At 39.3% G+C, this 21,862-nt stretch overlaps 1 non-coding gene and 1 pseudogene across 1 annotated transcript; both read right to left on the bottom strand.

Annotated features, from left to right (window-relative positions):
- Positions 1-2,266: 2,266 nt before the first annotated feature.
- On the bottom strand, positions 2,267-2,385 carry LOC120592669 (uncharacterized; annotated as a pseudogene).
- Positions 2,386-17,606: 15,221 nt separating this feature from the next.
- On the bottom strand, positions 17,607-17,725 carry LOC120592658 (5S ribosomal RNA). Its single transcript, XR_005650186.1, has one exon. It is a non-coding gene; the product is annotated as a 5S ribosomal RNA (ribosomal RNA).
- Positions 17,726-21,862: the final 4,137 nt, after the last annotated feature.

Below are 21,862 nucleotides of genomic sequence, written 5' to 3'. Positions count from 1 at the left end.
CAGTACAGATTTTGTTATTAAAATATATAGATTTTAAGAGGAGCATTCTTTAAAGAAGGAAGACTAAAAAAAGACATTCTTGTTAGTATATACCACTATGGGGACGAATAGAAGACCATTTCTTGGTGAGAAAAAGTAACAGTGAAGATGATCTCAAAAAGGAGTGGCCAGTGTGATATCTAATGTGATTGAGAAAATAGAGGCCGATCCTGGATTCCGTTGGTTGGGAGGACACTAGTCTCTGACCAGGGTCAAGGTTATATGCAGGTGGGCAGTAAAATAGAGGCTTTGGAGGGGTCTGTTTCGCATGCTCCTATACATCTAATTCACAGCTCTGTATCCGTAGCTCGTTCGGGTGATTGTGAACCTAGATTCTGCCTGACCTCTCTTAGAGCTAGAGGTTACCTCCATCAGGATCTAAATGTCTAACAACAAAATTATGCAGCAGACAGATCGTTTAGACTTTAAAAAGCAAACAAGCAGAGATATGAGCAGCACTCTTCTGACTCATGTACTCATCAATGAACAGACGTCTCAAAAGTCCCAGCGATGTACAAAAATTAATACATCGTGACTCACTTGGTTAATTATCTGTTGACGATGTTGGAACACGGATTAAAAACAAAAGGAAAACAAAGTCCTCCCAATTGATGTAGAGAAAGTGTAGTAAATATAACATCCATTGATGATAGAAACTTTTAGGAAAATATTGATCGATAAGAACTTCTTTAACCTGCTAAAGAGCATCTTCATAAACTTAGAGGAACTTTAATATCAGAAATATGTGGAAAAGATGTGCCCCATTATCTCTTCTTTTTGGTATGTTAATATAAGTCCCAGTAAGTGTTGAAAACAAGAAAAAATGATAAAAGTTATTCTAATTAAAAAGGAATAATGTAGATTATTGCTTAGAATATGATTGGGAACATAGAAAATCTCAAATTTATTTTTAATATGCCCTCAATCTACTGTTGAAAAATGCAATTATATGAAAAGCTATCATTTGTAAACCCAAAAATCAATGAAAAATGACCCCAGAATAAACCCATTAAAATCTGTGTGTTTCTTGAATAAAATAATAAAATAATAAAGCTTTAAAAATATATTAAGATTATATTGTTAAATTCCAATTGTCATCAAATATTTTTGATGTACAGTGGCAACTATTTCCTGGTTTAAGGTATAATGATTTCTCTAAATTTTAATATTTAGAGTCTTTTTAAATATAAATACTTTAAGATGACATTACTTATTTTTACTTATTGTAGTAGTAAATTGTATGGCCTTTATAGGTGACATGCGGTTTATATAAAATTTAATTGTTCTTTAAAATCTTAAGGAAAAATCTGGTTTCAAACAATACAGCTTTGTCATAAGATCTCAACCAAAATGTAGAAAGGAAATAGAATAAATAAATTTGAAAAGTATTAATATATAAAAGATCAATATTAGAATTTAAAGAAAAACATAAATTAGATTGGCAAAAATTTTTATGTCTGCTAACCTCAAGTGTTTTGAGATTATTGGGAAACAGTTTCACTGTTTTGTATTTTGATGGTAAACCAAGAAAGCTGAGATGCAGGCACTTTGACAATATGTAGTACAAATTAAAATGTGTGCTTCCTGTAGCTGGGCAATACTATATCAACATAGTCATCCTAAAGATACATTCACTGAGGAACATAAGGTTATACTCTGAGCTATATTTGTTGTAACATTGTTTATAATAAGGAATTTAACATATTTTATATACATTGTGGCTTCAGCAAGCTAATACGTCATTAGGATGTTTGCATTTATGTTCAAAGTGGAATTGGTCTAATGATTTCTTATACTCTCATTTTCCAGGTCTGTTATACAAGTTTCAACTATATACGTAAAAAAAATGAGTTAAGCATACCTCCTTAAATTCCTTTTGTTTAAACAATTATATTCAATTAAGAGTAACTATTCCTTAAGGTCTGGAAAACTTAGCTATAAAATCCTACAGACTGGTACATTTGGTGAGGTGTGTGTTTCTAGACAACTGATCTATTTGAATAGTGATATATTCCATTCTCCAGTTTCTTCTGACTTAACGTGAACAATTCATCCTAGTTTTCCTGTTAGCTTTCCCAGCTTGATTTATTCATTCATTCATTCATTCATTCATTCATTTTTTTATTTTATTTTATTATTATTTTTTTTTTAGGTGAGGCAACCCTCGGTTGACCTTACAGATTGCGAGGACCTTGCCAGCTTACAATCCCTTAGTTTTTATTTTTTACGCCTATAGCACCTGGTCTTCCTAGGTGGTCTCCCATCCAAGTACTAACCAGGCCCGACCCTGCTTAGCTTCTGAGATCAGACAAGATCGGGCTTGTTCAGGGTGGCGTGGCCATAGACTAGCTTTCCCAGCTTTCACACTGAAGTTTTAATGTCAGTCTCATGCAAACCACATACTCAGGTATGTGTCCCAAAATATTTTGCCAATTAATTTCAAAGCCTGTCTTCAATATTAAAACTGGTAGAGCGTTAGTCTTTGGTCGACAAAATCTATGTGAAGACATTTAAGCGAACACTGTCTTTAGTCATTGGACCTGCACACTTACTTTGAATTATCTCCATTTTTTTGTTCTTATGATAAACTATCCTTTTCTTGCTGTGTGGACTTCTCTTCTGGTGGCTCATAACAGTGGATTGGTAAATGACACATCTTTGGACATCGAAATACATGGCAATTTATGGACATAATATTTATCATCTCGCCCTGAGGAAGAGTGATATTAAAGGCAGAAAGCATAATAGAATTGTCAAAATAGGGTTTGGACATTCATTTATTTTGGTCACTTTTCGGAAGTGCTGGTTTTCCCTGGTTGCTTTTGTATTTTTGCTGTATCTCAGTAAACATAGAACCTGCCACCCACATGGCAGATGGAGAAGGGTTGGATCAAAGACGGGGAGGTGCAGGTAAGGAAGTTTGTTGCTCTTTATTTTTATGTGTGTGTGTGGGTTTTTGTTTTGCTTTGTTTTGTTTTGTTTTGTTTTGGGCAATCTTTAGACACTCTAAAAACCATTTTTTTTTTTTTTTTTTTTGCTGATTTTAGCAAGAGCAAATGGATAAGGCAGGAACAAGGGTTTTATCAATGCATTTGTTGAGATATTTGCAATACGTGCCATCAATTACCCATTTACCTGATTCTGATGACAGCACACATACTTTGATAATACTTTTCTTCCCACAATTTATTTCATAATATATGACTTTATTAATTCTACCCATAGATCCAGAACTGGGCATTCATTGAAACTTCTAATTCCTCTACCAGATTAATTGGTTCAGAGATATACATTATCCAAATGGGTCCAATTAGCTATTAGAAAAACATATTACCTTTCTGATAAACTAGAACACCCAATGCATTTTTTTCTAAATTTCATAAAACAAACTTTGGTCTTTTTATATTTCAACATTTTTTTTCCTGAGCCAAAAAAGATTAAATCACTAATGCATAAGCAACTATTTAAAATGCAAAAATAATTTCCAGGGAGACAACGTTAGACTCTCGCGCAGGTCCATCTTACGTGTTTCCTTTATCCCTGTGCAAACAAATGATGTAGCAAGAAAGCGACAGGATGTTTTTCTCTTTTGCAAACCTATTTGCTCCCGTGCACACACACAACACATGTGCATGTATATATAATTTGCCCACAATATCTGTAGAAGTAACTATCTTGGTGACAAGTTAATGGAGGTAACCAGCTACTGGTCAAAAATGAGAAACGACCCCATGTGAACAATGGCATAAAAATTAAAAATCAGATTTTATTTTCAATCCGTCAATTCGTTTTTCAGAAAAAGAAATTTTCTTGCCAATATTTAAAATATTTCAACCTAAGTTTTTTAGTGTTTTTAAACGTCACCACATGTAAACACGCAGCCACTGAGACTAACCTCTTAACATCTCAGCATCTTTACAACCATCAGCAGCCCTCTTGACGGCTAAGAAATAGCAAGGATATGCAGGGCTTCTTATCCCTCACCCAGGCTTCACCTCAGAGGGCTGTGCATTTGATTCTGGGTGATTACAGTTTGCTAAAGACCATGAGAATGACTAGTGACAAATATCTTTTTCGCTTCATCTCACCAAGCAGCTCCAAGTCAAATCACGCTGCATCTCCCTCTCCCTCTCTCATCTCTCTCTTCGTTTCATCTGGCTGTATCTCTGTCTCCATTCCTGTTTCTCTCTCTCTCTGTTTCTCTTTCTCCCTTACTTTCTACCCTCTGTCTTCCTCCCTCGTTTCTCGTCCTGTGCCCTGCATTGGTCTTCGCTGTATCTCTCCCAGCCACGGTGGTGGCTCTGGGTCTTGGAGGTTTGGCTGGATCTCCCAGCCAAACAATCAGAAAGATAACCTAGATTTGCCCTTGCTAACAAATCTCTTCAGAAACATCAAAGGGATGATAGTCATGGTTTGCATCAAGTTTTTATTCCTAGATTTCCTGGTCGTTAAACTCCACACAACTCCACAGAGATCACTGACAGGGGGTATCTGAAGGATGACAGATTAACGCTTGAGGAACAAACAGCAGACTTTTAAGGAGAGAGTTCATCTGCTTCCCAATCTTGAGTAAAATTGACCCCAAATAAAACTCTAATTACAGAACAGATGCCCCAGAAAATGCCAGTCTGCACTGTCAGAAATGCATATCTGCCATGACCTAGAAAGAATAAAATACTTCAGAAATCTTCCTAACACAGCATGAGAAGCACTTAATACTGCCATCAACTAAAGAATCGCAGCCGAGATACTTAATGAAATCCGTGCAGGAATCGTAGACTTCGTAAGTGATATTTCAGGAAACAAAATATGCATCGAGGTGTGATGTGCGTTTCAGAGGTTCAGGGCTACGTATTGAAAGGCATTTTCACTACTATCCGTGATATTTCCTCCTGAATCTATTTTCATCGGTATCAATGTTTGTAGTATTTCACCACCTAAATTAATTCCCCGAAGGGATTAATTTTCCCTCTTTAGTGGAGAAAAAGCCAACCGCACAGGCCAGCTGCACAGAAACTCAAATTTGGACAGTATCTGCAAAGCAAAGAAGTTACGAAACGTTTGGTGCGAAATAGTTTTAAACAGATCAGCGCGAAATTGACTCATGAGGTCTTCGGTCTTGGTAAGAATTCGTTTTCTAAATCATTTTTCTGAAATGCCTTCTCATTCTAGTCCCTGTCCAGAGAGAAAGGAAAATGAACACTAAACAGCTGCACAGTTTAACAATATTTCATCCAAGCGATGTTGTTACCCAGTCATAATTGAACATTTTCACACTTCAACATGTCTCATCAGGGAGCCGAAAGTGTTCAACAATGAAATGCGGTAGCCATCCTGTAGGAAATGTGTCTAGAACTAAATCCAGTGACAGGGTGAACATCCCGTGGCATCAACACAGTTCCTCACTTGCGACTGGTACAGGCGGTGACATTCCCGCTGCAGACACTTGGATTATTAAGGACTATATGTTTTTCTAGAGAACTCAGTCCCCTACCATATCTTCTACATTCTATTCCAGCCTCGCACCACAGAAAACATCTGGTGGGGGTCATAGGAAAACTTAAGAGCAATTATCCATACTACAGACCTGCTATACCAATAGACAGTAAGATGGAATAGGAAGACACGTCAGGAACGAACACAAGTATATAATAAAAGGAAACGTTATAACACTGAGCATCAACCTCTTACGGCATTGGGATAATGACTTGTCCAATGATTACGTTATAATGATAGTGGGAAAATGTTTTGTAGTAACCATCAGTCAAATTATTTTTGAAGAATTAATAGCATTATGAAGAATGAATCAAAGATATACGATTAAAGAAAATTATAATGTGTTTAAAAGCTATATGAATTGGAATTATTGAAAAAATAAATTTATAGGAAGAAAGTATAAAATTATATTTTTAAATATATAAAACCTTAAAAATGCATGTATACAACCAAACAGCAGCTGAAGAAGTTGACAACTACTGCAAAATTTTTTCAAAGCAATATATTTAATATAGAATTGATAATGCTCATTAACTATTAAATATATATATAAATATACCAGTGCATACATATTATATATTTAATATTTTGTATAAAATATAATCAAATATCATATAAAATATATAATATATTCACAACTTTTAGATATATTAGTTATTATATAAATATGCCATATATAATTATATACAATTAATTAAAACCATGCACTTTTAAATTAAATATACTATTTTAAAGACAAACAATATTAAAAATATTACTTATTACCATTTAATATTTATTATTAAAAATGAAATATTACTTCTAATCGGTATGAAAATACTGAAGTATCTTTAAGGAAAATGTAGAAGAGGCCATGAATAAAATAATCATTCACGTTCTTTAAACATAAGAATAAAATTGTATATTTAAAATACTTGACCATGCTACTAAATAAATGGAAAATAGCATAATATTAACACTCTAGTGTTTATGTATTTCCAAAATAATATATGATTATAAAATAGCTATAAGGAAATGGCACAGCCGTATTCTTGTGGAAATGTGAATTTATAAAAATATTCTAAAATATTTAATTTAAAGCCATTCGTTGTGCATATTTCATATAGAGATTGATCAAATAAAAGTAATAGATGTCTCCAAAGATATATGATTGAAAACTCTTCATTAAAGAGTTACATTAAAAGTTATATGTACAAGTTTTTTGAAAACCACCTAAATTTTATCAGATAGATGAAGGCATAGCTGTACTCTGGAGCGCCACACAACGAAAATTCGCATGGGAACTTTGAAAAATGCTTACGATAAATGGTAAATAAATGGAAAATGCCGATGATATAGTTGTGAGTAAACAGCAAAGTTATACACAGCCACATACATGTTTTAGAAGTCACATGTTACCAATTATCCTTAGATGTAGAACTGCGAGGTTTTTTTCGCTTCTTATTTTTCAATATTGCCTGCAATTTTCAAAATCATTACGTCTGTATATTTTACAAGAAGAAAATCATTATGTCTGTATATTTTACAATAAGAAAGGTTTTTTTCGCTTATTTAATATTTCCTGCAATTTTCAAAATCATTATGTCTGTTATTTTACAATAAGAAAAGAACGAAAACTTCGAACTTGTGAAAAGTAAAGAGATTCTATGGTTGGAAAGACTAGCGTTAGCTGGAGCCTAGAGTCTGTTTCCTCTCTATAGGGGATTCCTGGGGAAGAAGGAAAGGGACAGCAGGGTCAAATCTCACTGCAAAACTGCCGGTGACGGCCCCTTAATGGCACTTGGCAGTGGGCGAGTCCTACTCTATGGAATGCTCTTAGCAGAATGTTCACAGCCAATCTAGGTCGATGGGATGTTGAAAGCAGACGATCCATAGCGAAAGGGCCACTTTTGTGCAAGTGATGTATCCAGCTGACTATCACATGTTAATTTTTAAGTAAAGCAACTAGTGATGGAAGAAGAAAGGGAGCCTGCAGTGTTGGCCTGGGACTTCTCCATGACTTCGTTTTTGCATTTGCCTATGCCCTTCGAATTAATAGTAATACTTGGTAGCAAGCTGGTAGATCTAGGATTCCTACAAGTCTGACTGGACCTGACACTCTGTGTTGTCTAATAGCGACGTTTGAAAGCCAGCAAAGGTGGGGCCTGAACTAGAGCTGCTTTGTTCTCCAGTGATTGGAAACACTAGAGAACACTCTGCACTTAGTAGAATCAGAAGATGTTTGCGTCCGTTTGCTACAGCTCTGTGGCTCCCCACATTGCCCTCCTGAGTTTTGTGCTGTTTGGAGCAGAATTCCTTTCTCGTTTCATTTTCCCCTTTCAGCCATACTTAAGTCTAGTTTGTGTACAAATGGAGAGAGAAGTGAATCATCCGACAAGACGCTGAGGAAAGAGGGCTGCGTGTTCGCACTGAGTTCTGCCCGGGGTCCCTTCACATCTCAGTAAAGAGCAAAGAATGGCTGCTCCGGTAGATGTGGACTTGTGTGCTGCCCTTGAAACAGTTCACAGCGGGTAAGAAATCCCGGAGCAGTATTTGTTCCTTAGTTAACAAAAGACACGTGTGCAGAGAAATTTAGCACAGCTGGCAGTTCTATGTCCTGGAGAAAGAAGCAATCATAAGTTCACAGATAAAGAATCTTTTTTTTTTTTCCTCTGAGAAGTCGAGTAATATATGTCAAGTGATGGTTGTTGCTATCAATTCAACATCAACAGGAATCCTCAATTTGGGGTGCAGTGACAAAGAAACTTTACTCAGTGCGAACAGCTCAACTGGGATACAGCACAGCTACGACAACAGCAAGCTGTGGAACAGCTCAGCCACGAAGCAGCAGGGCTGAGGGACAGCAGAGCTGCGGGACAGCAGGGCTGCGGGCGGCCCGGGGCCAGGCCCCTCTCTGCTAGAGGCTCTGCTCCGGCCTGCTCCGCCTGCTCCGCCTGCTCCGACCCGGTGCACTCCCGCCCTGTTCTGCTCCAGCCTGCTCCAGCGAGATGTCCCGTGTTTCATCTTCATGTTTCAGCTCCCGCCAGGGAAATGCAGCCTGAGGTCCCCAGTCCTTGTAAACGGAGGCCATCCAGCCAGAGGGGAGCTGACTTGTACAGACAGAAGTTCCCGTCCCCGGTCTCTGATTAGTCTCTCCTCGGGAAATGAGGACTCGAAATCCTCACAACTTGCCTGGTCCAAAAAGCACTGTCCTGATTGGTCAGAATGGAGCTGCTCTGATTAGCGCAGATACTGATGGGGTACAGCCGTGCAGCTCTGATTGGACAGGGAAAGCCTCAGTTCTGTCGGTGGCTTTGCTTAAAAATTAATGCATCACCTGCACAAAAGGAGCCCTTTTGTTACGGATCGTCTGCTGTCAATAACCCGTTAACCTAGATTGAGTAGACATTCCACTAAGACCATTCCACAGGCAAGGACTCTCCCACCTCCCAGCGCCATTAGTGGACCGTCCTTGGCGTCTTTTATGAGGGGGTTTGATCAGGTCCTCCCTTTCTTTCTTTCCCAAGAATCCCCTATAAGGAGGAAATAGACTGTAGGCCTGTTATTAGGATGATAAGTGCTTATATGTTTTAGGTGATTATTATCAGATAATTGTGTGCACGCACACACACACAGACACACACACACACACACACATATACATACGCTTAATAGAGAAAGTGATGTCTGTTAGTTAACCATGAGTTTATAGTCCCCAAACCTGAGTTTTACCATTTCCTTTTTTGGGACTTAAGATTGACTTCCTAGCTCCCCAAATGTAAAGGGAGATGTAGGATCCTATTTCCTTTGGTTTTCGACAGCTGTCTAAAATGCTCTACCCATTGGACATACTAATTAATATGCACACAAACCATACATTTCTGCACACAGTTTTTTCCCAATTGCCACCGTCCTCATCTTTGTTTTACTTCTAGAAGATAATTTCACTTTTAAGAAACACTTATTAAGCACATACCAGGAACCGGTATGTATCACATCACACCAGGTACCGTATCAGGCATTTGGAATGAGTATGTTTATTCGGAGATCGTATTTATTTGTGTCATATTTGTAACAGAATTTAAATTTTAACATGTGTTAGGGAAACCAAAATTTTTACCATCTCTAGCTTGAGATCATTAAAGGCTTCACAAATGTAACCAAATGAAAACATGGTAGGGCTCCATTTTTTGCACATAGTTTAAAATAGGTCTTCAAAAGTTGTAGAATTGACATTTATTACTAAGTATATACTTCACTGTGTTTAAAAGACAACAGATAATGATCTGGTCATGAATTAAATATTTCGAGGAAATTTTAATCCTGGCATTATTTTCTCGAAAAAATAAATAAATAAAATTTAAGAAAATTTCTTCATGGAAAAAAAAAATAGTTCAGTTACTATTAAATGATAAAAATTAACACTTGCTTCAATTTAAGATTGCAAAAGCATTGATGTGGTTGCTGATATTGTAATCTTGTGATTTTCCCCTATACATTATGAAACATACAAGTTGGGGAGACATTTCACAACTGGTATAGTAGAGAATGATTGGAAAGCATTTCCTGGAACAAATGTATTTTGAACAGTTACTTTCCTTTGAGAATAATGATATAAAAGTGTTCTGCATACTAATACAAGCAGATTTTAATTTCATAGTTAGGAATTTTGAGTGTTTAGCATATTAAATTTACATCTGACTTCTTTATTGATTTATGCCTGTCCGTTTGGCAGATTCTGAATTCTGCCTCCGTCTCCGGGGACCTGACACTAATCTGATTCCTTTATCTGGGCTCTCAGTGCCACGGCTGAGTGGTTAATCTCTGTCCCAGGAGCACGACCAAATTTATCTCCACTGAAGTCTTGACTCCTTGGTGGCGGCTTTGCATCTGTGCTTCCATCTGCCAGGCACTTCACTGCGTTGTCTTTATTCTTTTCTGGAAGGCTATTTAAAGACTAGAAGAAAGAAAAAAATACAGTGGCCCAGCAATGCTCAGCCGCTACGACCGTAATGTAGAACCTCGAGATCTCAATGATTCTCATCCACTGGATAAATGAAACACAGAACACAAGAAGCAAATTAATCAGTGAATTGATCTGCATCGAGTATTTTCTGAAGCTATTTTTTCTTTTTCTCCAGTCAGTAGATGAAGCTTAAGTTTTAAGCTTGAATTTCTTTCATTGTCGTATGTGTCTGAAATTATCTAATTAAGAATCTATAAGAAATCTCCTTTTTCTTACTTCTCTCAAAGCTTTAATATTAAAGCACTTCATGCCTTTGCGATGATCACAATAAATAGACCTTTTATATCACTCAAGAGATACCATGAGTTTTCTTACCATCATTAAATTTTAATAATAATAAGAGGAATATAAGAATACAGCAGGGATTAGACTGTTGTTGCTGCTATTATTTATAATTCAAAGCCCAAGAGGGAGACATTGGATTAAATGTTATGTTCACAGCAACACTCAGTGTTACATTTGATTTAATATTCAGTTTGCATGATACCAAAATCATCTCTTAATATTGCAAAAATATATCAACTTGTCGTTTGTGCCATAAATTTTAAAAAACTAGGCAGGTCATCACATATTTTTTTCCTCTGGATGATAACTTCAGTGGAGGCATTCATTTATTTATTCATTAAAAAAGTGAACGTCTATATAATTTTGTCTACCTAGTCATGGCTCTTAACATATGATAGTCAACTGGATGCATCACTTACACAAAAGGGGCTTAGTACCAGGGATAACATTTTTGTGTTAATTTCTATGTATATCAGAAAATATACGGTGGAAATTCAGCAGAAATTATCGAAGACAAAGAGACATAGTCTCTTATGAGCATATGAGAAATAGGAAAAAAATGTACCTACCAGACTCTATGTCAGAATGTATCATATCACATCTTTACAGCAGCTTTTAGCTTCCCCCTCAATAGAAAGATAGATGATAGATAGAAATCTAGATGATAGATATAGATAGATAGATAGATAGATAGATAGATAGATAGATAGATAGATAGACAGACAGACAGACAGACAGACAGACAGACAGACAGACGGACAACGGACAGATGATAGATAGATATAGGTATAGATTCTTTTCTTTCTCTCTCTCTCTTCCTCTCTCCACCCTTCTATCTGCCTGTTTGTCTTTTTGTACTATACATTCTTATTATTTTACAGGACTTCCAAAGAGAAGAATGTGGAAAGTAAGTAAGATGTGGCAAAACGACAACCAGTTTCTTAAAAAAGAATTAATTGAAGAAAGTATGCGGAGAGGTCTTTTAGACTAGAGGACTTTTAAAAATCAGCTTAAGACATTTACCACTTTACTCAGGAGGCACAGGGATTTGGTACAGATCTATGCACGAGGAAGTAACATGCTAGCGAGAAGCCTAATTCTGATTCCTCTCACATCACAAAGACGAGTGGAGGCCAAGGACTGTCAGCATCGTTGGTGCAGATCAGGCAAGCGTGAGACGGGGCTGCCTAGGACCCACGCTAAAGCTCTGTCAACTCTCACCTCCAGGACCCAAAAACCACTGTGGAGAGAATTCTATGGGTGCCTGACTTAAGCAGTGGGCAGCTTCAAGAGACGAGCATCTTTGAGATAGACTTTTTTCCTTAAATCACACTAGACTATCTTCTGGACCAAGAAAAGCATACAGCATGGCCAAGGCCCTGGCTTGGGATCAGGATACTAGATACCAGTCTCAACAATCCCTGATAGTCTGACCATGGAAAAGTCCCCCAGAACCCAGAGATTTCAATTCTCTATTCTATTAAAATGGCACAAAATTATCTCTAATATTCTTCCGGCCATAACTTTGTGACATAACATTATCCAGAATTACCTCCTTGCTTCTGAGTTTAAGTACATAGAAAGGGTCCAAAATTATGTCACTCTGCTCTGTGCCATAAAAATGTCAGTTCTGTGCACTTGCCAGGAGCATATTTCAAGGTGCTCCTTTGCTCTGGGAAACCTGCGACATAGAGGCTCGTGTGAGAATTTGCCCCGCCCCCCCAGGCAACTGGGAGTCACACTCTCTACAAAGGGCCGGTTTTCTGAGCTGCCTTGTGAAAGTTGTGATTTCGGCACACAGCAGACCTCCTTTCCACCAAGACTGTGAGTGTTCCGTACCCTTAGAAAACAAGCAGAGAACTTGGAGGTGTGAGAGGAGGCCACGCCTGCGACGTTTCCTTTAAGTCGCTGAAACGCATCCTCTTCCTTCTCTTTCCCAGCAGCATCAGGGAGAATCAGTGCCGTTCACATTCGATTTGCTCTCAGCACCTCATAATAAACGTAAAGACGCCATCCATCAGATAATCGTGCCAAACGTCAGGGCCTTTACAACGGCTTAACACGAAGGACAGCTCACGGTGGTCAAGTCTGGGTTCTCAGCTTGTCAGCAGAGGAGAAGGAAGAAAAGGAGAAAGCGTTTTCTTCAGGCAGGAATATTCACTGATATTTGAAATGCTATTGGTTCCTTGGATTAGAAAATAGATTGACTTTATGGCTTTTTGCTTAAAGATTTGGCTTCCATGAACTCTCTATTAAACTGGCAGCTGTGGGATTATCTGGGGAGTGGGAACCGTCATCTCTCCTTGGCTGGTGCTAGCTGCTCAGGCTCATCTAGAGGAGGGGATGTTCTCATGTCCGTGGGGTTCTGACAGTGCCTTTGTTCATACTATAAAGAAACACAGTTGACAGTTTGAAAAAAACTCTCCAAATAAGTAAGTTTCTCTGTGAATCCACATTAGCATGAATTTCAAGCTCTGAGCTGCCACATTTGCACAATAGCATCCTAGGACTTCTCCGTGCTAATCCTGTGCGTTTTGTGACTTAGAAATCTGCTTTGAGAGATCAGCTCAGCAGTTTTGCTTCTAACTTTATCATTAAGAATTATTTGAATGATTTCAGCCAGCCCTTGTTTACCATCTGATGTGATGTGCCTTCTGGGTTTTCCTTGCAAAATCAGACCGCTGCTTTCAGCTAAGCTACAAAGTGTGAGAGTGTTTAACAGCTTTGTTGGCCACACTGTGCTCTAGAACTAGAGAGGCATAACAGTCACAGAAGACATTTATCAAGTTTTTAGAAACTTTAGAACCACAAATGTTGGCACAGCAATAATTTGTATTCATTGTTAAAGTAACAGAGTAAGTTTTTGAACGTATTAGTAAATTGCCAATGTGAAATAGGAAACCTAAGGAATGTTGATCTGCTCTGAGCCTGCAGCAGAATTACAGGAAAATACCCAATTCTGATGAGTCAGGAGAAACCAACAAATAGAGAAGCATGATGCGCACTCTCCCTAAAGTTTGCTTGCCGGCACGATTCTTCAGCATCGGAAAACTAAACAAATCAACCAACTGAAGAAGAAGCAGAGCATTCCACAGTTAATCATGCTGCTTTAGGCACAATAAATTACCTCTATTCAGAGAAGCGTAATTTTCACTAAGTCTTAGCCTCAGAAAATAGTACCTGGGAATTGGGAGGATACAATGTATTGAAAATTGATCAGAAAGAAAATGGAAGAGGACTTAGAAAACAAAAGTCACCCTATTTTTTAGTGAGAATGTGTAAAACCCCTGACGTTAGCTTGACATGTTGGGCTTGGGTTATATGAATTCATTGGTGTGTCATGTAGTCATACAATGAATGACCACTCTGCAAAGTGCACTGCACTAGGTAATGAGAAGGCTAAATGTAGCATCCTGAATTAAAAGCTTTGCAATATATTTGGAAATATAGAATACGGAAACAAGTACAAAATAATAAAACATTTCTAAAGTCGTAGCCCATGCAGATAGTATCTATGAATGGGGAAAGAATATTTAGAGAAATATTATTTGGGAGATTTTTGAAGTAAGAAAATGAAAACAACTGAAAGTTCCAGTCAAGATGGCGGGCTAAGTAAAAGCAGGGTTTGCCTCTTTACATGACCACATAAAATTTCAACCAAATTATAAAACGAACAACTTGGAGAACCAACTGCAGTCTAGCTGATCATATCACATATATCTGAGGATATAAAGAAAAAGCCACATCGAGACCATTAGGAGGAGAGGAGACATGAAGCGAATTGGTCCCGCAACCCCACTGGAAATGGAAAATCTGGAGGGAGAGCATGGCTGCAGAGGTCTCTTGAAGGAGTGAGGGGCCCAAGGCCCAAACAGGGACTTCCCAGCCCGGGGTTCCAGTCCTGAGACGAGGAGTTCCCACAAAACCTGACTGTAAAAATCAATGGGGACTCTGGCCATCTGGGTGAGAAAGAGAAACCTGAAAACCCAGATGTCCCCTTAAAGGGCCCGTGCACAGATTCACCTGTAGACACTCATTCTGGGCTCTGGCTGTGGGTCAGTGGCTGGGGAGGGACTGAGTTACATGGTGCCAGAGCAAGGACTGCAGGGACAGCTGCCATTGCTCCTTTATCAGCCCCCCTACTGTGCAGTTCACAGATGGGCACGTCCTGCCTATGTCCTCCCTGCCAATGTCCTCCCCGCCACATGGTCAATTCTGAATCGGTATTGGCCGGTGAGATCTTCCCGCTTCACCCTGTGTTTCTCTGGGACCCAGCCCCACCCAGCCAACAAATTACCCATCTTGGTCCATTGCCAGGCAGCCAGCCTCTCTCTTTGGCTTCCCTATGCCATATATTTATTGGCAGGTCCAGCTCACGTGGCCCACACATGCACCACACATTTTTGAGGAGAATTTTGGTGGTGAGCCAAGGGCACCAGTTCAAGGTGCAATGTCTTTTGGGCTGATCACGGGGGTCTGAGGGTCTGAGGAGGACAGTGGCTGACTTTGCTATGATCTGAGACTTTAAAGGAAGCCTCAGATTCAGCACTGGCATGAAATCTGACTTTACACTAGCTAGGTGAAATTCATTTGTTTTACCCCTGTGACTTTTTGGGTCCCTACCCACCCAACTTGCATACCATGCAAAGGCTCTTCCAGCTATGGAGTCATATGAGCAGCTGGCAGGCAGCCCCAGGCTTTGGAGGGCACTACTTTTTGCTGGGCCACCCCAGGTGTGGCACTGCAAGTACCCAGCCTCAGGTCACAGCATGGTCTCTCCCACTTGCTTCCAGATCCAGCAAAGAGAGCAATCATCTGCAGATTGCTTTGTAGCTCCTACCAAATAGCCCCGAGCAATCAAAGGTAGTGCATGAACTTGGCCTACACAAGAGCCCCTCCCAAGGTGCCACAGAACCAACACTTCTGAAGGCTGGCATCAGACCAGAGCAGAGTACCACCTGTCTAGTCCCATAAGTGGGACACCCAAAGAGTTGTTTCAACAGATACATGAGACTGCTGGGGAAAATCCCACCCCACGGGGTCAGTTCACACAGCGGTTCATACTGTGGGCATGGCCAATCCCCACAGCCAGTCAGCTGGAGAGTCATTCCTATTCGCTGACATGCTAACAGCATTCAAGGCTTAGCTACAAAGGGAGAACACACACAACCACACAAGGAACACACCAAGGGCCTCCAGTGCAGGTGATTAGGGAGACTGTGCCACTGGGCCACACAGGACACATACTACATAAGGCCATCTGGTCAAGGCTGGGAGACCTAACAAATCTTCCTAATACTTAGAAACAAACAGAGAGGAAACTAAAGTGAGAAAACAAAGAAACATGTTGCAAATAAAACAACGGAAGAAAACTCCAGAAAAAAAACACAAAATGAAATGGAGCAAGCAACCTACCAGAGGCAGAGTCTAAAACACTGATAATAAGGATGCTCAATGAACTTAGGGGGAGAATAAATGATATCGGTGAAGACTTCGACAGAGATATAGTAATTTATTTGATGAACTGGAATTTAAATGTTATTTAGTGCCAAGTGGATCAAGAATATTATAGTGCAGTTCTCAAGCAACTTTGTCTGTACCTGTCAATATTTTACTTAACTCGTTAATGAATAAACCAACAAATAGATTAAGAAGCTATTTGAAAAGCATATGAAGAATGGAGATTTGTATAGTCGATTTTGAAAGGGATGTCTAAATAAGATTGTTAAATTAGTTAGAAGACTGGTTCACTTCTTACAGATTATGAAATCACAGCATCACATCCATTTTTGCAGATGAAATTCTAACGTTGGAAGGTGTATAGGCTGAGGATTGTTGGCCAACTTAACTGTCACAATATATTTCAGATGAGACTCAAGCAGACTTGCAGAGCACGTGTGAACTCAATAGGACATTCGTGTCATCATTTGTCCCTTTCCAAGTGTGAGATACATTCTTGTTTCACAGGAACATTTTCTTTGTTATGTTTTTTTCTTCTTTCCACCATATATGTTCCTAATAATGCAAACACATGCTCAAGCTCAGATAAATATACAGAATAGACGCCCCCCAAATCACCACAACCTTTGAAGAACTCTTCTCATCCCCTTCATTTTTCTCACGTGAAAGTTCATGGTAAAAGAGGCTAAACATGTTACCCGGGAAGGGAACCGGACCCCAGGGGCCCCGACATCCCTTTAGACCTCTTCCCAATGCACCACGCTGCTTGGCTTATAAAAACCATAAAACTCTTTATGCATTTGTGAGCTTTATGCATTTCACGTAAGATTAAGGAGGAGAAAAGCTTTACCATGGAGTTCATACTATGTGGTTCTCAAAGTGCTTGATTTCTGTACTTCTTAGCTTAAATCATAGCTGAGTTTTTAAAGCTAAAATGAAAGGGCTAAGCAGCTAGAGGGTTGTTCCAATTGCTACCATGGCTGGCAAGGAAAAGATGCTCAAGATTCAGATCCTGGACCCTAATAACTGTTCTCCAAGCACAGTACAGCTAAAAACAAAGACCGAAACAGGGGGGTCATAAACTCCTGGTGCAATTCAAGATGTGTAATTCTGGGGAGGAACACTGAGAACCCACAACTATGGCAGCAAGTCATCTGTCAGCATGTTGAAGCCCTAAACATGGCCTTCAGGAAAAAAACAAACAGCCTCACTTTCCAATCTTAAATTTCAAATCTGAAATGTTTCTGGCTCTGCGTTTTAATTTCTATCTTCTCAGTAAAAAAAAAATATATATATATATATTATTATTTATTATTATTTATGCCTACAGCACCTGGTCTTCCTAGGTGGTCTCCCATCCAAGTACTAACCAGGCCCGACCCTGCTTAGTTTCCAAGATCAGATGAGATTAGGCTTGTTCAGGGTGGCATAGCCATAGACCATGGACTGTGGCTCCACTGGGGCGTGAACCCAGGACCGTCTGCATGTAAAGCAGACGTGCTAACTGCTACACTATGGAACCACGTCCAGTAAAAATATATTAAATGGATTATTTTCCCCAAGTTTTATTATGTGGTAGAGCTTCAAAATCATATATTAAAGTAGTTCTAAACTAAACGAGTGATTTTTCTGATACAGAATAAAAGTTCATAATATTGAATAAGCATTCCAGAAAATAAATACCAAGCATCTTCCAAATTTAAATACAAAAGTTGAAATTACGGAATTGAAATTACTATACTCTCATGTTTTGTTCTGTTTACTTTTTTTTGTTTAGGGGGTAGACTTAAAATAAATGTATCTTTACCTAGAGAATGAGTCACATGGATAAAAATAATTACCAAAACCTATTTTCCTTTATAATAATGTAATTGAAGGAAAATGAACTATTTTAGAATTTTGAAACTGTGAAAATAGCAGGAGAGAAGAAACCATAAATAAAAACCTAAATCTCATTTTCCTCATATAATTGTTATTAATCACTTATGCACAAAAATTTAATTTCCCTTCTCCATTTTCTCTTTATCAGCTGATAAAAGATATGTGAAATGAAGAGGTATAATTAACTTTCCTATAGATGATAAAACGTAGAAGTCCAACTAATTACATGGTTTTAGATTATTTGTACCATTTTAAATAGCCGACTTGACTATTAATTGCTTATAAATGCAAAGCTCTGCATTATACAACCAATAATACATATTTTAAGTTAGGTATTCACATCATCGTTATTATAATTATCGCTAGAAAATAAAATATTTTTTGAAATAGCTCCCTGAACCATAAGCAGATTTCCACGTTTCTGAATTTCTAGTAAACACAGAGAGGTCTATACGAGTTATTGTTCATGCATAAACCCATCAGGTCTTGCTTAAAGTGATCAAGAACAGTTACACCTTTGTTCTTGGTCTTACGGTACCAGTAAGAAATACGACATAATAGCTATCAGTTACAACAACGCTCACATCCTATTGCTTCCATTTAGAACACCATTTCTTACACAGCCTGGAGCCCAAAGCACCTTTATTCCAGAATGAGACACACGAAGCGATCCCAGACAAACAGATCGCATTCCCTCGGTTGTAGCATCGGGCAGAAAAACAACGCATTTAGTTCCTATCCCTGATCTACTAAATCCCAAAGGTGCAATGCTCTTTGTACTAAAGTCTCATTTTCTCAAGTTCTGAAATTCCCTAATTCCACAAATATTTATCGAGCACATACTATATTCCAACACTGTGAATGAGAAAAGTCCAGCTCTCACTGAATTGACATCGCCGTTGGAGAGACAGACAGCAAATGAGGAGGTGTAACCTATGGCAGAGAGGAGGGCTGAGAAGAACAATAAAGCAGGTAACTTGATCAGAAACCACCAGGACTGAGGGAAGGCTGTTCTACACAGCGTCTTTGTGGAAGACCACTCTGAAGAAACACTTTAAAAAGAGGCCCAACTGAAGTGAAAGAATCAACTGACTGGTGATCTTGGGGAGAGAGTTCAGATTGTGGGAACAGCCAGGAAAGCGTCAGAGGGACCAACGAGGGAGCCAGGGAGGCCTCAGTGGGGCCACAGGGTGGCAGCGGGAAGGAGCGGCGCGTAGCATGAGGTGTCTGAGATGAAGGAGGGATAATTACATGCATGCTCTATAAGCTGTGTAAGAATTTGGATTGCATTCCAAATATACTAGCACACCATTAGAGGGTTTTGAAAAAGCAAACGACGTTGTCTGATTTATGTTTTTAAAAGGTCATTCAGTTTCTCTGTGTAAAATTGAATGTGGAATGGAAGAGCAAAAAGGATGAATATAAATGAGCATTTTAGTGGGTGAGAATGATGTTAGATCAGTCTAGAATTTCGGCCATAGAGGCAGTAAGATGCCGTTGAATGTTGGACATGTTTTAAGGTAAAGCTCATAGGACTGGCTCATAGATTTAATTTCAGGTGGTAATGAGGAAAACTGAAGCAAAATTAACACCTACCTTTTGTGCTTGAGTAACGGGGTCACTGCTGGTTCATTTACTGGGGCGAGGATAATTAGAATAGGATTGAAGTAGGTAAAAAGAATTCTGATTTTTGATGTATTAGTTGTGGAGTGTTTACCAGACCCACAAGCGAAGGCTTGCGTAGGGTATGTTCTAGGCTGTTCAGTAGAACTTTGCGTGGTAACAGACGTGTTCAGTACAGCAGCCATCAGGCACGTGTGGTTATTAAGCACCTTAAAAGTGACTCATGGGTGACTTATGGAAACAATTTTAATTATGTTTGTTTCAGTTACGTTAAATCTGATTAGGACATGTAGTTAGTGGCTGCTGAACTGGACCATTCAAATTTAGAGGAACAGAAGGGGAAGAAGAGGAGGGTTGGGAGATGCGGGGAGGCGGGAAAATCGGGAGCGTGTGACACAGTTAAGACATTTTCCCAAAGAGAAGTAGAAAGATGTGGAGGAAACTAGAAGTTTATGTGAGGTCAAGAGTAAGAACAAATTAATAGCGAACATCACAGTGTGTGTTGGTTAATGGAAATGATCCACTAGTGAAGAAAAATAAAAAACAATGATTATGCCGAAGGTGGAGAAGTAAGCTAGCTCTTTTTTTCTTACTGGTTCTATTTTCCTCAGAGAAATAATTCCTTTAGTTTAAGATTGGAAGGTGGAACTTTAAACCCCCAAATGCCTTTTTTCCTCCTCACTTCATCTTGGATTCCTCTTCCCGGGACCCCAGTTCTCCACAGCACCAGGTGTGACCCCCAAAAGCAACTGGTAAGATGGGGCGTGGCTCCCTGCAGGGCTGTGAGAAGGGCCCCAGCCTACTGATAGTTGCTGGTACCTCACCTCCTCCACACCCCGACTCCTCCGTAACTTCAAGAAAATCAGCGCTTTCCGTGATGGAACTTTTCGTCTTCATATTATGTGACCTCAGCGCAGTGTTCCAGAGATGGCCGCCCTCTCCTCCTCAACAGAGCGCGGCCTCTGGCCACGGCACCGCCTCCTTCTCCTGCTTTCTGATTCTTTGTTGTTCTCCTTACCCACCTGCTAAATGAAACCACTCTGTAGGGACTGCTCCCTGGCCCTCTTAATCCTAATGAAAGGCCTCCAGCAAGTTGAAATACTTTTCCAGCCGCGAGGGCCCTGCCTGATCTCACGCCTGCCCACCAGCTAATTGTCACGCGCTGCCCCTCGCCCTCACCCACTCTGGGTCTTTCTGTTCCTTGAATTCATCGCACGTTTGTCCAGGCCAGGGCCTTTGCACATGCTATTAACGTTGCCTGCCATGTCCTTGCCCCCAGATTCCACATTGATCCCTTTAGTTATCTATTTATTAGTTCCTTTAAACGTGATCGTTTCGTGTAGCTGCTCTCGTCGTTCTTTATTTGAACCCCATTTTATTTCCTCTGTAAATTTTATTATAATTTAATAAGTCATTTCTGTCTCCTGATCAAAACAAAAATGGAAACCTCATGAAGGGAAATAGGAAAAATTTGTTTCCTACTAAATTCCTTCTTTACCAAAAATAAATGTAATACATATTGGTAAAATGCATAAAGAAATTTGACAATCACTTTACTGCCTAACCCTTGCTGTTTAAAATGGGGACATGAATACCTCCCTAAAACTGCTGTTAAGAAGAGCACAGTAAATGTATGCAAATCACCCAGCACGGTGTCTGGGGAGAGTGTCGCCCCAATGTGGCAGATATGATTTTCATATTATCATTTTCATCAGTTCTATGGATAAAACTCTGTTAATGGCAAATACGATAACGAGTTGAGAAAATTATAAAATATTTGCACTGAAGAAACTGCAGTATTTATCTCTTCATCGGATTAATCCAGGCCAGAGCGAAGGGAAGGGCATGCGTGGTTCACAACCGACCAGGAATAAAACGTCTGTGAAAGGGAGCGTGGAGTCAGGCTGAGCCAACTCCGCCTCTAGATTTGTAGAAATCCGGGTTTGCACACGTGAGTACAGTCATTCTTGACGACCACTTTCCCTCTTTCTGCTTTTGTCCTGAGTCCCACGAATTCACACAGACTCGGCTCCTTACACTCCTGGGGACCTGGCTGTGCCTCAGCCCCGTCTT

This window comes from Pteropus medius, unplaced genomic scaffold, assembly GCF_902729225.1.
Source record: "Pteropus medius unplaced genomic scaffold, Ma_sr-lr_union100, whole genome shotgun sequence".
Taxonomy (NCBI): Eukaryota; Metazoa; Chordata; class Mammalia; order Chiroptera; family Pteropodidae; genus Pteropus; species Pteropus medius.
This window is presented reverse-complemented; position numbering and strand designations above follow the sequence as displayed.